The 18,525-nt window shown below is 39.6% G+C and overlaps 1 long non-coding RNA gene across 1 annotated transcript in view; it reads left to right on the top strand.

Moving 5' to 3' along the window:
• Positions 1 to 16,391: 16,391 nt before the first annotated feature.
• LOC130361974 (uncharacterized) overlaps positions 16,392 to 18,525 on the top strand; it is a 58,031-nt gene continuing 55,897 nt past the window's right edge. Inside the window, exon 1 of the long non-coding RNA XR_008891217.1 lies at positions 16,392 to 16,465. This is a non-coding gene — a long non-coding RNA (uncharacterized LOC130361974). The remainder of the gene's footprint in view (positions 16,466 to 18,525) is intronic.

The following is an 18,525-nucleotide window of genomic DNA, read 5'->3' as shown; positions in this document are numbered from 1 at the left end:
GGGGTGATGAACGAGAGGAATGAAATGGCACGGGGGTGATCAAGGAGAGGAATGAAATGGCACAGGGGGGATGAACCAGAGGAATGAAACAGCACAGGGGTGATGATTGAGAGGAATTAAATGGCACAGGGTTGATGAACGAGAGGAATGAAATGGCACAGGGTGATGGGGGAGAGGAATGAAATGGCACGGGGGTGATGAAGAAAAGGAATGAAATGTCACAGGGGTGATGAAGGAGAGGAATGAAATGGCATGGGGTGAAGAAGGAAAGGAATGAAATGGCACAGGTGTGATGAACGAAAGGAATGAAATGGCACAGGGGTGATGAAGGAGAGGAATAAAATGAATCGGGGGTGATGAACAAGAGGAATGAAATGGCACGAGGGTGATAAACGAGAGGAATGAAATGGCACGGGGGTGATAAAGGAGAGGAATGAAATGGCATGGGGGTGATAAAGGAGAGGAATGAAATGGCATGGGTTGATGAACAAGATGAATGAAAAGGCACGGGGTGATAAACAAGAGGAATGAAATAGCACAGGGGTGATGAAGGATAGGAATGAAATGGAAGGGTGGTGATGAAGGAGAGGAATGAAATAACACGGAGGGTGATGAAGCAGGGGGAATGAAATGGCACAGGGTGTGATAAGGGGAAGGAAATGGCACAGAGGGTGATAAGGGGGAATGAAATGGCACAGGGGGATAATGAAGGAGAAGAATGAAAGGGCACAGGGGTAGAAAAATGGGTGGAATGAAATGGCGCAGGGAATAGCAGCCACATTTGTAATGCTGATACTGGATACAGATACAGTATCATGCCGTGCGTCGTAGGATGTGCAACATGATAAGTGCAATTACCAATATGGCAAGGGGTGTGTCACCAAACTATGCATGTACAAAATGGGTGTCACCAACATGAAAAGTTTGGAACGCTCTGACCTAAACTGTCATCATAGATCACTTTGATGCTTTAAGTGTGAAAGCACCCATATACTGTAAGTACATTTAGACTTATTTATTTCTGCCTGTTTAAGGCTATAATGCAATGCACATGTAACACATTTTCATAGTAAGTGCGGATAACCCCTTAAGGTTTTTCCGTTTTTGCACTTTGGTTTTTTCCTCCTTACATTTAAAAAATCATAACTCTTTCAATTTTGCACCACCTATTCTACTTTGTAATGACATCAGTCATTTTACCCAAAAATCTACGGTGAAACGGGAAAAAAATCTTTGTGAGACAAAATTGAAAAAAAATGCCATTTTGTAACTTTTGGGGGCTTCTGTTTCTACACCATACAATTTTTGGTAAAAATGACACCTTCTCTTTATTCTGTAGGTCCATACGATTAAAATGATACCCTACTTATATAGGTTTGATTTTGTTGTACTTCTGAAAAAAATCATTACTACATGGAAAATTTATACGTTTAAAATTGTCATCTTCTGACCCCTATAACTTTTTTATTTTTCCGCATATGGGGTGGTATGAGGGCTCATTGTTTGTGTCGTAATCTGAAGTTTTTAACGGTATCATTTTTGTATTGATCGGACTTTTTGATCACTTTTTATTAATTTTTTCATGATATAAAAAGTGACCAAAAATATGCTATCTTGGACTTTGGAATTTTTTTGCGTGTACGCCATTGACCGTGCAGTTGAATTAATGATATATTTTTATAATTCGGACATTTCCGCACGCGGCGATAACACATATGTTTATTTTTATTTACACAGTTTTCTTTTTTTTATGGGAAAAGGGGGGTGATTCAAACTTTTATTAGGGAAGGGGTTAATTGATCTTTATTCACTTTTTTTCACTTTTTTCTTTTTGCAATGTTATAGCTCCCATAGGGGGCTATAACACTGCACACACTGATCTTTTACATTGTCCAATGGTTTCTCATAGGAAACCATTGATCAATGATTCTGCCACTTGACTGCTCATGCCTGGATCAACAAAGCAGCTTTTGACTTCATATCTAATCCTCATATATTGTCATATCCCAACCCCATATCCCGTCCCCATATCACGACCTCCTATCCCAACCACATATCCCGTCCTCATATGCTGTCCTCATATCCCTACCTCATATCCCGTCCTCATATCCCATCCTCATATGCTTTCCTCATATCCCGACCTCATATTCCGTCATCATATCCCGTCCTCATATCCTGTCTTCATTTCCCGACCTCATATCCTGACCTCATATCCCAACCTCATATCCTGTCCTCATACCCCTTCCTCATATACCGTCATCATACCCCTTTCTCATATCCCGTCCTCATGTCCCATCCTTATGTCCCATCCTCATATACCGACCTCATATCCCATCCTCATATGCTGTCCTCACACCTGTCCTTATGTCCGACCTCATATCCCGTCCTCATGTGGGAATGATTTGTGATGAAGATATTGTAAGCTGAAAAAAGAAGGGGACGTGGCTTTGTGGGACTGGGCGTGATTTGCAAGCCAGACCGATGCACAAAAAGGGTAGATGATAAAAGGGGTGGGGCTTAAACAGTGGGCGTGGCTTGCAAGCCGGACTGACACATTCACCAGGAGATGAAGAGCGGAGCTTGTGGAGTAAGGTACAGGAAGTCCCATATACTTGCATGAGACTTGAAACAAAAAAAAACATCTTTTATACAATGGTGTAGGTAAGGGTTAACTTAACTATCATATGTTTTTATTTGACATATAAGTAATATGTGTACCAGGTATTATTGAAATATCTCCAGCTGTACGGTTATGTGGGAACATACATTTCCCGTAGATTTGCATGGGACATTAAGCGAAAACCCCGACCTTCGCAAATGGGGGGTAGTTAAGGGTTAAATTAACTATGTACAATGTCCCCTTCGACAAAGGCATTCTTGCCGAAACACAAGCGTTGGGGTGGTGTTGCTCTGGTGTCTGCCTTACTACTTTTGGTAATTGGTTTGTACATTGCTATATACTGTTAGCCCTATTTTGACTTTGTGAGATATTGTTTTTTGCACTTTGTACTTCTTTTATGTATGAAATGTATGGCACTTACTGATGTATATGAAGATCATGAGAAAAATGGCTTTTTCATATATGACACCTGGTAACTTTTACCCCCTCTTGGGTAGAATTCCTCCATTTTTATACCTAATTTAACTAATATAATGTATACATGTTGGATTAACTTTTTTTTTGTAAATTACTAATTTTTTCTTGTTGGTGGGTTTGTAAGTACCAGGGCACCATGTTGGACACTTACAACATATGTCTTTAGGGGTTTAAAAGCTATAAGATACCATGAACAGTTTTTTGAGTCTGGTTTGTCAAAGCTATCCAACACACTTACTGCATTGGAAGAGCTGGCATCCCACTCCATTAAAATGTGGGATACTGGTTGGTCAGTTCTTGTGAGCAAGATGAAATACCAATATGAGAATGTCTTTTATTTTCATGCAGTGCACTTTACAGTAATAATGTTATTTTATTCTGTAGGTCAATACAAATTACAATAATACCAAATTTAAATGGGTTGTGTTTTATTTTACTACTTTTAAATAGGATTGCTTATACTGATCAATCTTATCCTATAGTATAGCTTTGGTCACTTAGATCAGCAATCTACTAATAAAGCTTGCCTGAGGTCTGCGCCCAACTCATTAACTGGTCAGAACCCTGTGATCACATTATAGGGGTACCAATCAGTCACCCAAAACACCTTGCTGTCATTTGTCTTTTAAATGTTGAGATGTCTACTGATCATGGCATTTAAAGGGTAAAATGACCAACATGAGCATGATCTTTGATCTTGGTCATTAACTGTCAATGCTGGTTGCAGAACTTACATGTGTCGCTAAAGGGTTGAACAAAGCCATTCCTCTTTTTTGGGCAAGACACAAAAGTGTCTAAAAGGAGTCTAAGACACAGGGGTGGGATTACGCTGGTTCTCTTCAGTTCCTAGGAAATGGTTGTTAAACCGGGAGCTGATCCTTAAATTGTTTCCCTGTCTAAGTTGCATGTATTCAATTGATATGGCTTTATGGCAAGGTATACACGTTTCATATGTGGGATTACAGCATATGGATTAGTTGTATATGTGGTGTAATATATGGATTGCATTTGTATTTGGGGTAACAATATGGATTCATTTCATATATGGGGGTTACAGTATATGGATTAATTTAATATATACAAAATAAGGGGGAGTGGCACCCTCTTTAGCCGTGACCCCTCCCTTTTCACAGGAGGATTTTAAATTGCTAGGGGGTCCTGCATTCACACAGTCACAGGCTATATGCCAAGCAGAGGTGAGTATAGTGAATGTGTTAGGGTCCCATCCGAGGTGAGGCCACCTCTGCGTGGTGGATGGGGGACGTCTATGATGTCTGCAACAATGTTTACAGCTTATTTATTAGAGTTTGTGAATAGAAGTGCCTTATATTAGCAGTATGGTATGGTATGTATTTTTTGTTGTTTTCTTTGTTCTTGAAGCTTTTTTTGGATCCATGCTTTTCTGCCATATATAGATTGCTCGGGAGGCTAAAATTATCTATGACTGATTTGTTGCCATTAAAATATATTAGGAAGACAGATGTTTTCTGTAAATGGAAACATTTTTATTCCTGTTTTAAACAAATGCGTCCTAGCTAATGCCAGGTGGGGAGAATAATTATGTCATTATTTCTCATTCTTTCAGGCTATTTTCTGCCATTTTAGGAAAAACATTATTATGTATGAATTTCTGAACTTTACATAACAAGTTATAAAAGACAGGATTACTCCTTTTATTATAACTGCTAGGAGACAATAGCTGCACAGAGCCCTTGTATTATTTTTATACATTAATCCCCTATTCTTAAATATTAAAATAAAATGTTAAACAGATATGCATGAGGGTACATGAATTTATTTATTTTAGATGAGGAAAACCTTTTTGTTGTCATTTTGGGAACACTTAATTGTCTACAGGACTATTTCAGAAAATAGAGCCTTAAAGGGGTACTCCAGTGTAGAACATCTTTTTTTTAAATCAACTGGTGCCAGAAAGTTAAACAGATGTATAAATGACATCTATTTAAAAATCTTAATCCTTCCAGTACTTATCAGCTGTTATTTTCTTTTTGAATTTCTTTTCAGTCTGTCCACAGTGTTCTCTGACACCTCAGTCCATGACAGGAACTGTCCAGAGCAGGACAGTTTCAGACATGGACAGAGGTGTCAGCAGAGAGCACTGTGGTCAGACAGAAAATAACTATAAACCTTCCTATGTACTATACAGCAGCTGTTAAGTACTGGAAGGATTAATAAGTTTAAATAGAAGTAATTTACAAATCTATTTGAACTTTCTGGCACCAGTTGATTTAAAAAAAAAAATAGTTTTTCACCGGAGTACCCCTTTATTAGCAATCTACCATTATTTGGTAATTTCAAAGCAGTAAACTTTTAGTTCAAAATAGCAGTTCCTGTAAATGTACTAAGTACTAAGATTTCTAGTAGAGCCGAGGGTCAACAGTATCTAGTCCCACACTTTAGATCGTATCATCAGTTCACAAATATGGAAAGATTAGTCCTGTATTACATATCGATAACAATAATTTAATGTTCATTCCATTAATGTTCCATGAGACATATATCTAGCCTATATTGAGAAAAGCCTTAAGCATTTTTAGGGGTTAATGAGCTAAAGATCATAGCTCATAGAAACAGTGGTGCTGGAGATTCATTCTATGGTGTTTGATGTATGTTTCCTGACAGCTGGATCGGTACCTCTATGGACCCCCGCCTAGAGGAATTGCCTAAATAGACCTGTCATGCGCAAGCTGCTTTAATCATGGGGGCATCATTACTAAGTTGGACACATTAACAGGGCATTATTACTAATTAGGAGCATCATTACTGAGTAAAATCACCAAGGTAGTAGCAATACTGAGTGGAGGCACCAGAGGGCACTGTTACTAAATATGGTGCACCAAGAAGGCATTCTTGCTGAGTGAGTTGGACAATTACTGTGTAGAAGTCAGTAACATTACATTAATACCGGGGAGGACATTTTTACTGTATGTCGGTGCACCATTACTATGAGGGGGGGGGGGAAACTAAGAAGGCACTGTTATTATGGGGGGGGGGCAAAATAGTCCTGTTTAGGGCACTAAGAAGGCACTGTTATTATGGGGGCAGTAAGGAGCCTCTATTTTTGTGTGAGACAATATAGAAGGTGCCAAACTCTATAGAAACAAGTCATGGCTAGAAAAAAAACACTATGGAAATCTGGGCCAGATGAAGAAGAATCGGCAATAACAAGAAGATGTCACCTGTGAGTCGCTGGATGTAACTGCACTGTAATCAATTATATCTACCAGGTCTACAGTGAGATTATACCATGCAGAGTGCTTCCATAGTACTAGCATGTGATCACTATAACATTTGCTTGGAGTTTGTGTGTTCTCCCTGTATGGGTGTCCTCCCAAGATGAATTGCTATGCCCGACAGGGACAGATGTGATATTTTCTGTACAACATTACAGCATTGGTTAGTGCCATATAAATTATAAATATATAGCATTCATAAAATATATATGGTTATGATGTGTATTCGGCCCTTGTGTAGTGCTAGTATCAAGTATAGTATAAATGGACACATTTGTATTGCTTAAAGGAAATCGGTCATCAGTGTCACCTGCACTAACCAGTCGGTACCGACAGGTAGTGCAGATGACACTGATGACAACTGTACTACCTTGTCCCGTTCTGTGCTGTGGTTCTCTATGGCAATCCTCTTCGTTATCTTCAGCTCCGGGCCCGACTTGGAACAGGGGGCGGAGCTTAGTGATGCCACCGCTGCTGTTCTTTGCTGGGTCCTGCTAGCAAACAACAGACGTCACTAAGCTCCGCCCATGCTCCAAGTCGGGCCCAGAGCTGAAGATACTGAAGAGGATAGCCGAAGAACGACAGCACGGAACGGGACAAGGTATGTCCAATTGTCATCAGTGTCACCTGCACTACCTATCGGTTCCGACAAGTTAGTGCAGGTGACACTGATGACAGATTTCCTTTAATGCAGTGCAGAGGTCATATAAGAGAAAAAAATAATGCTTATACTGTATATGTTACTCACTAGGTCATGCAGGTGCTCTTACGTGTCTTTTTTATGTGCCCAATTACTGTATTTGGCTTGCAAATCCCTTTTGTTCTTCTGCTCACTCATTCTAATATCCACTGCTCAGTAAGGATTGTGTCCAAGGCAAGCACTAAGCCTGCCCTCACTGAGTCTGCTGTGCAGTGCTGGGTCTTTTCATCCAATCGCTGCAGGCTCTGCTCTGTAACCCCCTCCTCTCTGTTTTTAGACGGGAGTCTGATAAACAGGAAAGGAGCTAGCACAGTTCCGCCCTCACTTAAGGACTTTGTTTTTGTTTGTGCTTCGGCTGGGACAAAGATGATGCTGCAGCCGGACAGGATTATGTTCTGGATGGTATGAGGACCTAGTGGTATTTTTTTAAACCATGATTTCCATAGAAAGGAGATTAAAAAAAATGTATTATGTATATTAGAAAAGTTAATGTTTTACCAAGATATGCAACATATAAAAAGTTACGGATTCTGACAGTACACATTAAAGCATAATGCCAAAACTGGACCTGTCATTCAACAGTCGACTGAGCCCAAAAAACACATCTGAGACATTTAGGAATGTTTCCACCATTTTGTCATTCATGCAGAAGAAGACTAGCCAAGCTATTGTAAGACTCCTCTTCCAAAATAAACTTGGCAGATCACCGCTTCGTTTTAAGCTGAACATTTGTGGTATTTTCCTCATTAATGGGACATTCGTTTTTTGTTAGACTCGCATGTTATTACAACAATAGAGGCTGGAAATAGAATATTGTTAAGAATAGCTTTTATATGTGCATACAAAATCTTTTTGTATTTTTGAGTTGGTGACATTATGTATATGAAATAGAATTACAAGCCTAGCATAGCAATTTAAATGATGATAATTCAACATAATATTTCCTCATCGCCATATAATCTGACCAACAAAAATCACATAGACCCCCAGTCTGTAAATTGTTTCTAATTGCATTTTCAATTGTAATGCACAGTTGTCGGTAAGTGCAACGCAATTGCTGATATATATCAAGAGGTGTGCAGTGCTTTTTTTTTTACAGATCTCATTATTAAATTTGTCACACTAAATAAGCCTTATTATTGTAAAGTTGCATGGGTCTTTATTCACTCTATGCCTCCCATTTCATACACAGGTATAATTCTATTGGATTCCATACAAAACCACCCAAATCACTGTTGTACAAGTTTAAAATTACAGAACTTTTTAGACAAGCCAAAACAGTGGGGGACATATTCAAAAACCTGTGTAATTTATGTTACAGTCATTTTAATCACGCATTCATTTTCATCCCTTTTTTTTTTTTTAGCTCACTTGTGTTGCTTTGAAAATATGTAAGGTTTGTCACACTTTTCTCCATTTCCCACCAAATAAAAAAAATTGATGCAATTTTAAAATTCCCCAAAATTTAGACAGGATATTGCAAATCACAAGTATTAAGATTGTGAGATGGTTCAGTATCCTACCGAAGAAAATCATAATCTGGATAAAATAATGATGTGAGTTTGAACACATTTACAAAAAAAAATAAAAAAAATAAAAAAAAGAAAGAAAGAAAAAAGACAAAAAAGTGAAATTCCCCCCTAAAAAATGATTTTCACATGCTAAAAAGATATACCATAAATATACTCGAATATAAGCCGACCCGAATATAAGCCGAGGCCCCTAATTTCACCACAAAAACCCAGGAAAAGTTATTGACTCGATTATAAGCCTAGGGTGGGAAATACATCATCCCCCCTGTCATCATCCAGACCCCCGTCATCACCCCCCTTCATCATCTCCGCCTGTCAATCCCTTCTCAGTGGTCTTCAACCTGCAGACCTCCAGATGTTGCAAAACTACAACTCCCAGTATGCCCGGACAGCCATCGACTGTCCGGACATGCTGCCCGGGCCTTCGTCATCATCCAAACCCCCCTTTAGTTTTCTACTCACCACCCCTCGGTGGGAAGGAAGGGTGGGCTGGTCCCGGACATCTATGCTGCAGGGACCGTCCGGTGGGGAGGGTTAGTCGTTCTGAGCTGGCCCTCTTCTCCGCTCCGGCCCCAGACTAGTGATGTTGCCTTGACGATGATGCACAGGGACATTCATGCGCAGGGACGTCTGCTGTGCACAGACGTCCTTGTGCGTCGTCGTCAAGGCAACGTCACTAGGCCGGGGCCAGCTGAAAAACTCGGCTTATACTCGAGTATATATGGTACTTGTTGAGGATGTAGGTAAAATATTTTTCAATCATCTGTGTTGCCATTTGCCCTAGTAATAAATGTAGTGTGGGTAAAACATTCAGAAAATACCATAAGGGAATTCTAGAGCACCTAGGTAATGTGAGGAATGAGATGAACATGCAGTTGTGGACCACATGAGGGAAATTCTTAGGGGTGATGTGGGGTTGATCTTTTTAGGGGTGGAAAAAATTACCACAAAACCACTGGGGGACTGGGTGGGGATTAGTTTACTTGACATAATCCTTCCGCAACATGAATGTAGATGGATTTTTCACTAGCAAACTATGGTACCATCTGGAATAAACAACTGGATTTCACACCATTTATCTGAGCAGGTACATGAATTATTTTTTACTCTTTTCTTAGTCCAAATCACCCTGCATCCCCCCATATAACAATTAACTCCCCTCATTTGTGTAAATATTATTTAGTACTATTTCTATTATTATTTTTTTGTAAATATTGACCCACATGGGTAGGATTCCGATTTTTGTTTAGGTATGGGTTCATTGACTGGATAGGTATTAGGCACTGGCAATACAGGAGGCGGTGGTCGCTGAGACTTCGCTGGGGGGTACCGAGGAATATATGGAGGACTTTGTGACTGAAAGCAGTGTACCTTCTTTATCATTAAGGGAATTACAGGTCCCGTCCAGATCAAATAATACTCCCCAGAGGGAGGTGATTCATTTGCAACAGGGGCCGCATGATATTAACTCTCCTGAACCAGTATATACATCTATGGCTAATGCAGGAAATGCAGACGCTGTCCTGGGTATACCACTAAGCACTAATAAGGATTATGGCCAGCCAAATAAACATGAGAAGGAACCTACTTTAAGAGACATTTTTTCGGCCATAACTGGCCTCTCTACACAGATGGGTCATATACAACAGGATATATTTATACTGAGAAATGAAGTTCAAAAAATCTCTTCCAGGGTCACAGAGGCAGAGGAAAGAATATCAAGGATAGAAGATGAAGTGGGGGGTCATAGTAAACAAATTACCCAGAATGCTACAGAGATATCTGTTATACAGTCAAAGTTAGATGATTTGGAGAATCGCTCCAGGCGGAATAATGTTCGGTTTGTTGGATTTCCGGAAAAGGTCGAGGGCCAAAATGTTGTGGAATTTATTGAAAAATGGATCAGAGAGAAATTTGGTCAGGAATCCTTAATATTAAACCCCGCTATAGAACGGGCCCATAGGGTACCGTCTAGAATGCTATCTCCAGGCCGACCACCCCGCCCCATTATAGCCCGCTTTCTTCATTTCAAAGACAAGGAGACTATAACTCGCAAGGCGAGGGATTTAAAGGTCCTGGAATTTAATGGAACGCGCATTTTGCTGTTCTCTGACTATTCAATGGAGGTCCAGAAAAGCAGATTCAAATTTAGGGAGGTTAAAAAAAGACTTCATCAAATGAGGCTTGTATACGCCTTGTTATATCCGGCACGGCTGCGGGTGAAGGCTATGGATACTATACTCTTTTTTGACAGTGCAGAGACAGCAATTAATTGGCTTGACAATAATGAGGACCGTATTAAGCATTATCATTCTAAGACTTAGATGGCCTGTTTACACTGTCTGTGTAGTACGTAATACTGGGGCTGAGTGACATAAACTTCTCCCTCAGCAATAGTTGCTTTGGGTAGTTATTAGGGTTTGGATTGTGGGTTTGGGGATGGAGGCAGTGTCCTCTTACGGGTGTCTTTAGAGGGTCAGGTATAGGAATAGATACCTCCCGGTCTCCAATCTTGGAGAATATAGTTATGACAAAGGGTGTTTGGGTTGTGTTAATAAAATTTATTTCAAGGTACCACATTATGGCCTATGTACGGATAACCACTTACTTAATTTTTTTTTTTTTTTTTTTTTTTTCTTATCTCGTTTTTCACCCCCACTTATGCTATACTTACTCTTTTATCAGTACTACTAAAACCTCTCAGCTATGTCATTCTCTTTAATTAGTTGGAACACTCGAGGTCTGTTAGACAATGACAAAAGGGAAGCCGTTTTTCATTTTCTATCTACTTCTCAGGCATCAGTGTTCTGCCTTCAAGAAACACATCTAACCCTAGATCGTCTACACATTGTTGAGAAAGCCTGGATTAAGGCGTCATATCATTCAACCTACACTAATCTCTCTAGAGGGGTGAGTGTTTTTATCCACCGTAGGCTCCCTTTTTCACTTATTAAACAATATGTGGACAATCAGGGCCGATATGTAGGTATTGTGTGTAATATTTATGAAAAGGAATTCTTAATCCTGAATATATATATACCTCCACCATATTCATCAAACATCATGCGGAAAATTTTTTCTATTATGCTATTACATGTTGAGGCATTATTACTGGTGATTGGGGATTTTAACAATGTCATAGACCTATCTTTAGATAGATACTCTGCCACTCAAAATGTAGCTAATTCTAAGATTACCCCGTTTGGTAACCTGGTTACAGAGGCTGGTCTGACGGACCTGTGGCGCATAAGATATCCAGTAGCCAGACAATATTCATGCTGTTCAGCTACCTATCTCTCACTGTCAAGGATTGATCTTGCCTTGGGAAATTTTCTGATTCTCCCATATATCAATGATATTTCTTATGCACCGAGGACCCTGTCAGACCATTCCCCCTTGAAGGTAAAAATCATAGTACAAAATGAGAGCCCGGTGAGACCTATGTGGAAGCTTAACGCATATTGGCTGTCTATTTTAGAAGATACTCAGTATATAAAAATGGAGATTTCAGAATATTTCAGATTGAATAATAATACTGCATCCGCCCAAATTATATGGGACGCAATGAAGGCTTATCTTCGTGGGATTCTGCTAAAGTCTATTGTCAATTATAGGCGTATAATCTCCTCAAAAACAGACACTTTACATGATTTGGTTCGCTTAGCAGAGTCCAGGTTCTCGGCAGATCCTTCTAGGCAAGCGGGGGAAGTAATGCTTAAAGCCCAAACGGAATTAAGAACTCATTTGCTGGAAGCAGCGAATAATAGGAGAATGATGAAATTACAAATAAAGTACGCAGAAGGTGAAGCGGCTGGGCATACACTAGCTACTGTGGTTAAAGCACAAGAACCCCTGCCATATATATCTTTAATAGTAGATAAAGACGGTAGGGATTGGAAGGAAAATATGGGAATTTTAAATGTCTTTGTGGAGTTTTACTCACGGCTATATCAGTCAAGAAGTGAATATCCCTCTAGAGACATGAGGGAATTCTTCAAACAAATCAACCTCTCACAACTCACAGGGGAAGATCGTGAATTTCTGGAGGCGGAGATTACGCTAGGAGAATTAGAATACGCAGTCAATATATTAGCAAATAATAAGGCACCTGGTATTGACGGCTTTCCCGTTGAATTATATAAGAAATATGGGGATGTCTTGCTGCCAAAACTCTTAGATCTCTTTAAACACTCCATGGATGCAGGTCTTCTCCCTGCATCAATGCGAGAAGCAATTATCGTAGTTATTTTGAAAAAAGGTAAAGACTCTGTGGATCCCGCATCTTACAGACCTATCTCCTTGCTGACAAGCGATGTAAAGATTTTAGCTAAGGTTTTGGCATTAAGACTAAACAAAATCATTGCAAAACTTATACATTCCGATCAGACAGGCTTTATCCCAACTAGATCTACTTCTATAAATATTAGACGCCTTTTTTTAAGTTTACAAGTTCCTTCGGACTCCCCTGAAGACAGGGCCATATTTGCGTTGGACGCGCAGAAAGCGTTCGACTCTGTGGAATGGCCCTGCCTCTGGGCGACTCTGGAGGCTATGGGCTTTGGACCAAAGTTTATAACTTGGATAAGATTGCTGTATAAAAACCCATTAGCACGTATTAGGGTAAATGGACAGACTTCGCGCAGCTTTCCATTGCAACGTGGAACGAGACAGGGCTGTCCTCTTTCCCCGTTATTGTTCGCTATTGTAATGGAGCCTCTCGCAGAATTTATTCGAGCTACGCCCGAGATAAAAGGGTTTCAGTATGGTAACTATGTAAATAAAATCTCTTTATATGCAGACGACACTCTATTATATCTGAATGATATGGGCCGTTCTCTTAAAAAGGCGATAGAAATATTTACTTGTTTTAGTAAATTTTCCGGTATTAGTATAAATTGGGATAAATCCTACTTGATGCCTTTGGATAGATGGGTATCTCATATAAAGGTGGACGAGAAAGTAAGTCTAGAATGTGCGACCCAAATTAAATATCTCGGTATAGAAATATCATCCTCTGTACATGACTATGAAAAGTTAAATTTAGTACCCCTGCTCAATCGCTGTAAGATGAAATGTGCTGCCTGGCGGAAATTAAATCTCTCCCCAATTGGTAGGGTGAACCTTATTAAGATGACAGTTATGCCACAACTCCTTTATTTTTTACATAACTCTCCTGTTTGGATAAATCTCAGCCTCTTTCAGCGAATTAATACTCAATTTCGTGAGTTGATTTGGAATGGGCGTAAGCCCAAATTAAAATTAGAACATCTTTATCGTTTTAAACAGGAGGGCGGATTGGCTCTGTCTAACCCTTGGATATATTTCCTGGCAGCACAATGTCAACACCTTAGGGGATGGGATAATACGGAGTCTGTTAATCCTAGCATAATTATGATAACAAGCACTCTGACATGTAATCACTTAATAACAGCCCTAGAAGCAGATGAATTTAAGAAAAGTAAAAACTCAGCTCTCCCAACCTTTAACTTAATACATAGAGTCTGGAACAAAGTAAAAGATATGAGAGGGTTGGGGAGAGTTAATGAGTACACTCTCTTATGGGATAATCCACAGCTTTTAGAAATTAAAAAATTACAAGGTTTTGACAACTGGAAGAGACTAGGGGTAGTACGGCTAATTGATCTGTTTAAAGCTGGCAATCTCCGTTCTTTCAAAGAATTCCAGGAGGATTTCAATGTTCCCGCTAACGCATTTTTTCAATATTTACAGCTGCGTCATGCGGCCAGTGCGCAACAAAAATGTTTCCCTTTAATTGTAAAAAAAGACTTAGTACTAGATGTAATATTAAAAGAGAAGAAACAGAAGGGTTTTATTTCGAAAATATATAAATTTCTTATCGCGAGTGGTAGGCCGGCGCACTCGATACCAGCCTTTATGAAATGGCAGAGGGATGCGGATATCAGTAACGAACAATGGAAAACAGTACTGAATAATATTCCCAGTCAGGCTTTGGGAGAAGGGGCGAGACTATCTCAATTATACATTGTGTACAGAGCATATAGAACCCCGGCCCTTCTTCATAAAATAGGTTACACTAAAGATTCAAAATGCCCTCGGTGTCTCCAAGACTCCGCGGACATTATACATATGTTTTGGAGCTGCTTAGATATCAGGCGGTACTGGGAAGAAATTATTGGCCATATAGATGCTGTATGGGATATTGACTTGCCTCGGGATCTTAAAACTTGTATACTAGGGTACCTAGATAATTTAGATACTCCATCTCATACAAAGTTGGCTATTGGGAGACTTCTGTACAATGCTAGGAAATTAATAGCACAACTGTGGAAAGATTCATCTCCTCCCACTATAAAACAATTTCTTAAAAAGATGGAGCAGGTGGTCGCTTGGGAGAAAGCAATTTACTTAAAGAGAGGTCTAGCAGACAAATTCAGTTCAATTTGGAATAAATGGATAATAAGATGTTAAATATAATTTAGTTGTTGCATAAGAGGGAAATTTTCCATTTATATACTTTTTTTTTTTTTTTTTTTTCTTCTTCTGGCCAGTGGATATCGTAGTACCTAAATACCCTTGCTTAATTTTTTCTTTCTCTTTTTATCTTTTTCCGCGAATAACAATGTTTTCGCTACATATTGATGTTGTATTATTATTTAATATTGTATATACTTATGGCTCTGTAGTCTATTATGTTGCAAAAAAAATGAAAATAAAGAAATTTATTTAAAAAAAAAAAAAAAAAAAAAAAACACTAAATAAGCCTTATTATTGTAAAGTTGCATGGGTCTTTATTCACTCTATGCCTCCCATTTCATACACAGGTATAATTCTATTGGATTCCATACAAAACCACCCAAATCACTGTTGTACAAGTTTAAAATTACAGAACTTTTTAGACAAGCCAAAACAGTGGGGGACATATTCAAAAACCTGTGTAATTTATGTTACAGTCATTTTAATCACGCATTCATTTTCATCCCTTTTTTTTTTTTTAGCTCACTTGTGTTGCTTTGAAAATATGTAAGGTTTGTCACACTTTTCTCCATTTCCCACCAAATAAAAAAAATTGATGCAATTTTAAAATTCCCCAAAATTTAGACAGGATATTGCAAATCACAAGTATTAAGATTGTGAGATGGTTCAGTATCCTACCGAAGAAAATCATAATCTGGATAAAATAATGATGTGAGTTTGAACACATTTACAAAAAAAAATAAAAAAAATAAAAAAAAGAAAGAAAGAAAAAAGACAAAAAAGTGAAATTCCCCCCTAAAAAATGATTTTCACATGCTAAAAAGATATACCATAAATATACTCGAATATAAGCCGACCCGAATATAAGCCGAGGCCCCTAATTTCACCACAAAAACCCAGGAAAAGTTATTGACTCGATTATAAGCCTAGGGTGGGAAATACATCATCCCCCCTGTCATCATCCAGACCCCCGTCATCACCCCCCTTCATCATCTCCGCCTGTCAATCCCTTCTCAGTGGTCTTCAACCTGCAGACCTCCAGATGTTGCAAAACTACAACTCCCAGTATGCCCGGACAGCCATCGACTGTCCGGACATGCTGCCCGGGCCTTCGTCATCATCCAAACCCCCCTTTAGTTTTCTACTCACCACCCCTCGGTGGGAAGGAAGGGTGGGCTGGTCCCGGACATCTATGCTGCAGGGACCGTCCGGTGGGGAGGGTTAGTCGTTCTGAGCTGGCCCTCTTCTCCGCTCCGGCCCCAGACTAGTGATGTTGCCTTGACGATGATGCACAGGGACATTCATGCGCAGGGACGTCTGCTGTGCACAGACGTCCTTGTGCGTCGTCGTCAAGGCAACGTCACTAGGCCGGGGCCAGCTGAAAAACTCGGCTTATACTCGAGTATATATGGTACTTGTTGAGGATGTAGGTAAAATATTTTTCAATCATCTGTGTTGCCATTTGCCCTAGTAATAAATGTAGTGTGGGTAAAACATTCAGAAAATACCATAAGGGAATTCTAGAGCACCTAGGTAATGTGAGGAATGAGATGAACATGCAGTTGTGGACCACATGAGGGAAATTCTTAGGGGTGATGTGGGGTTGATCTTTTTAGGGGTGGAAAAAATTACCACAAAACCACTGGGGGACTGGGTGGGGATTAGTTTACTTGACATAATCCTTCCGCAACATGAATGTAGATGGATTTTTCACTAGCAAACTATGGTACCATCTGGAATAAACAACTGGATTTCACACCATTTATCTGAGCAGGTACATGAATTATTTTTTACTCTTTTCTTAGTCCAAATCACCCTGCATCCCCCCATATAACAATTAACTCCCCTCATTTGTGTAAATATTATTTAGTACTATTTCTATTATTATTTTTTTGTAAATATTGACCCACATGGGTAGGATTCCGATTTTTGTTTAGGTATGGGTTCATTGACTGGATAGGTATTATGATGGCACTGAGGTAGTTTCTTATAAGACTTTCATTACCCTAATCTTTACCCCATCTGGACGCTAATTCCTAGGATGGTATATAAGTTTACTCACGTTAGCTGTAGAAAGCAGTGCTCCCTGTAAAACAACGCAAAACAGGTCTAAGAAGAATACTATAGTAAAGTAAATGACTGCCGCGCTACCTGCAGGAACTACTTACAATTAGATTTGCTGGGCGGTGCAAGCTGCGAGTCCCTGCAGTGACAGAAAGCTGAGTGAGTCTCCCGGTATTTGTGACGGCTTGTGATGAAGCCGGCACCAAACCCTGTGTCTTATCAGGGGGATCATTGTGGCTCATTACTTTGTTTTTACCAGTTCTCCATGCAATAAATCCCATGGACAGAAATGCATTGGGAACATGTGTTTGTGTGTCCTAATAATTATCTTGTTACCAGACTGAAGTTTACTGTCTATAGAAGCTCTATTACACATCATATCTTGTGGTCCAGAAGTGTTTTACATCTTTTCTCTTAGTGCACCCTGCTATATTGGGCCTATGTTCTTTTTGTCTCTTTTACTTTAGTAATTGCACTTCATCTGGCTACCTTACTCCGGTCGGCTCATTCAAATGAATGAAATGCGGGCCGGGCCCAGCTGGGGTACAGGAGTGCCCGGTTTTCACATCCTCCAGCCGGATCCAGTCCTCGTATTGAAAAAACGTGGTGTGAATGCACCCTATCATACCTTTCCCCTTGCTCACATTATGTGAGCTCCCAGGAGAAGAAAGTGGGCGTTTCCCAGCAGGCACAATGTCACTGAAGCCTGCGAGAGCAGTGCTTCGACATGCCCCGCACGCACTTCCTGAGTTTGGTCTCCTGCCAGGGGCCGGGAGGAGACAAAACTAACTGTTTGACAGAGGGGAATAGAAAAGAGCCACCTAGTGGCCATTTTTTCAATCACATAAAAAAAAATGTAAAGGTTGAGAATTTTAACAGCAAGTAAAAAGCAAAATGTCTTATAATTACATAAGGAACAGTATATTAAAGGGATACTCCAGTGAAAAACATTTTTTTAATCAACTGGTGTCACAAAGTTAAACAGATTTGTAAATTACTTCAATTTAAAAATATTAATCCTTCCAGTACTTCTCAGCTGCTGTATACCACAGAGGAAGTTGTATTTCTTTCTGGAATTTTTTTTTCTGTCTGACCACAGTGCTCTCTGCTGACACCTCTGTCCATATAAGTAACTATCCAGAGCAGGAGAGGTTTTCTATGGGCGATTTGCTTGTACTCTGGACAGTTCCTGACATAGACAGAGGTGTCAGCAAAGAGCACTGTGGTCAGACAGAAAAGAACTCCAGAAAGAAATAAAACTTCCTCTGTAGTATACATCAGCTGAGAAGTACTGGAAGGATTAATATTACTAAATAGAAGTAATTTATAAATCTGTTTAACTTTCTGGCACCAGGTGATTTTAAAAGACTTTTCCACTAGAGTACCCCTTTAAAAGTTTAGTTTGGTGACAGTTTCTCTTTA

The sequence above is a fragment of the Hyla sarda genome, chromosome 3 (genome assembly GCF_029499605.1).
Source record: "Hyla sarda isolate aHylSar1 chromosome 3, aHylSar1.hap1, whole genome shotgun sequence".
NCBI lineage: Eukaryota > Metazoa > Chordata > Amphibia > Anura > Hylidae > Hyla > Hyla sarda.
The sequence above is the reverse complement of the archived record's forward strand: the minus strand, read 5'-3'. Positions and strand labels throughout refer to the sequence as shown.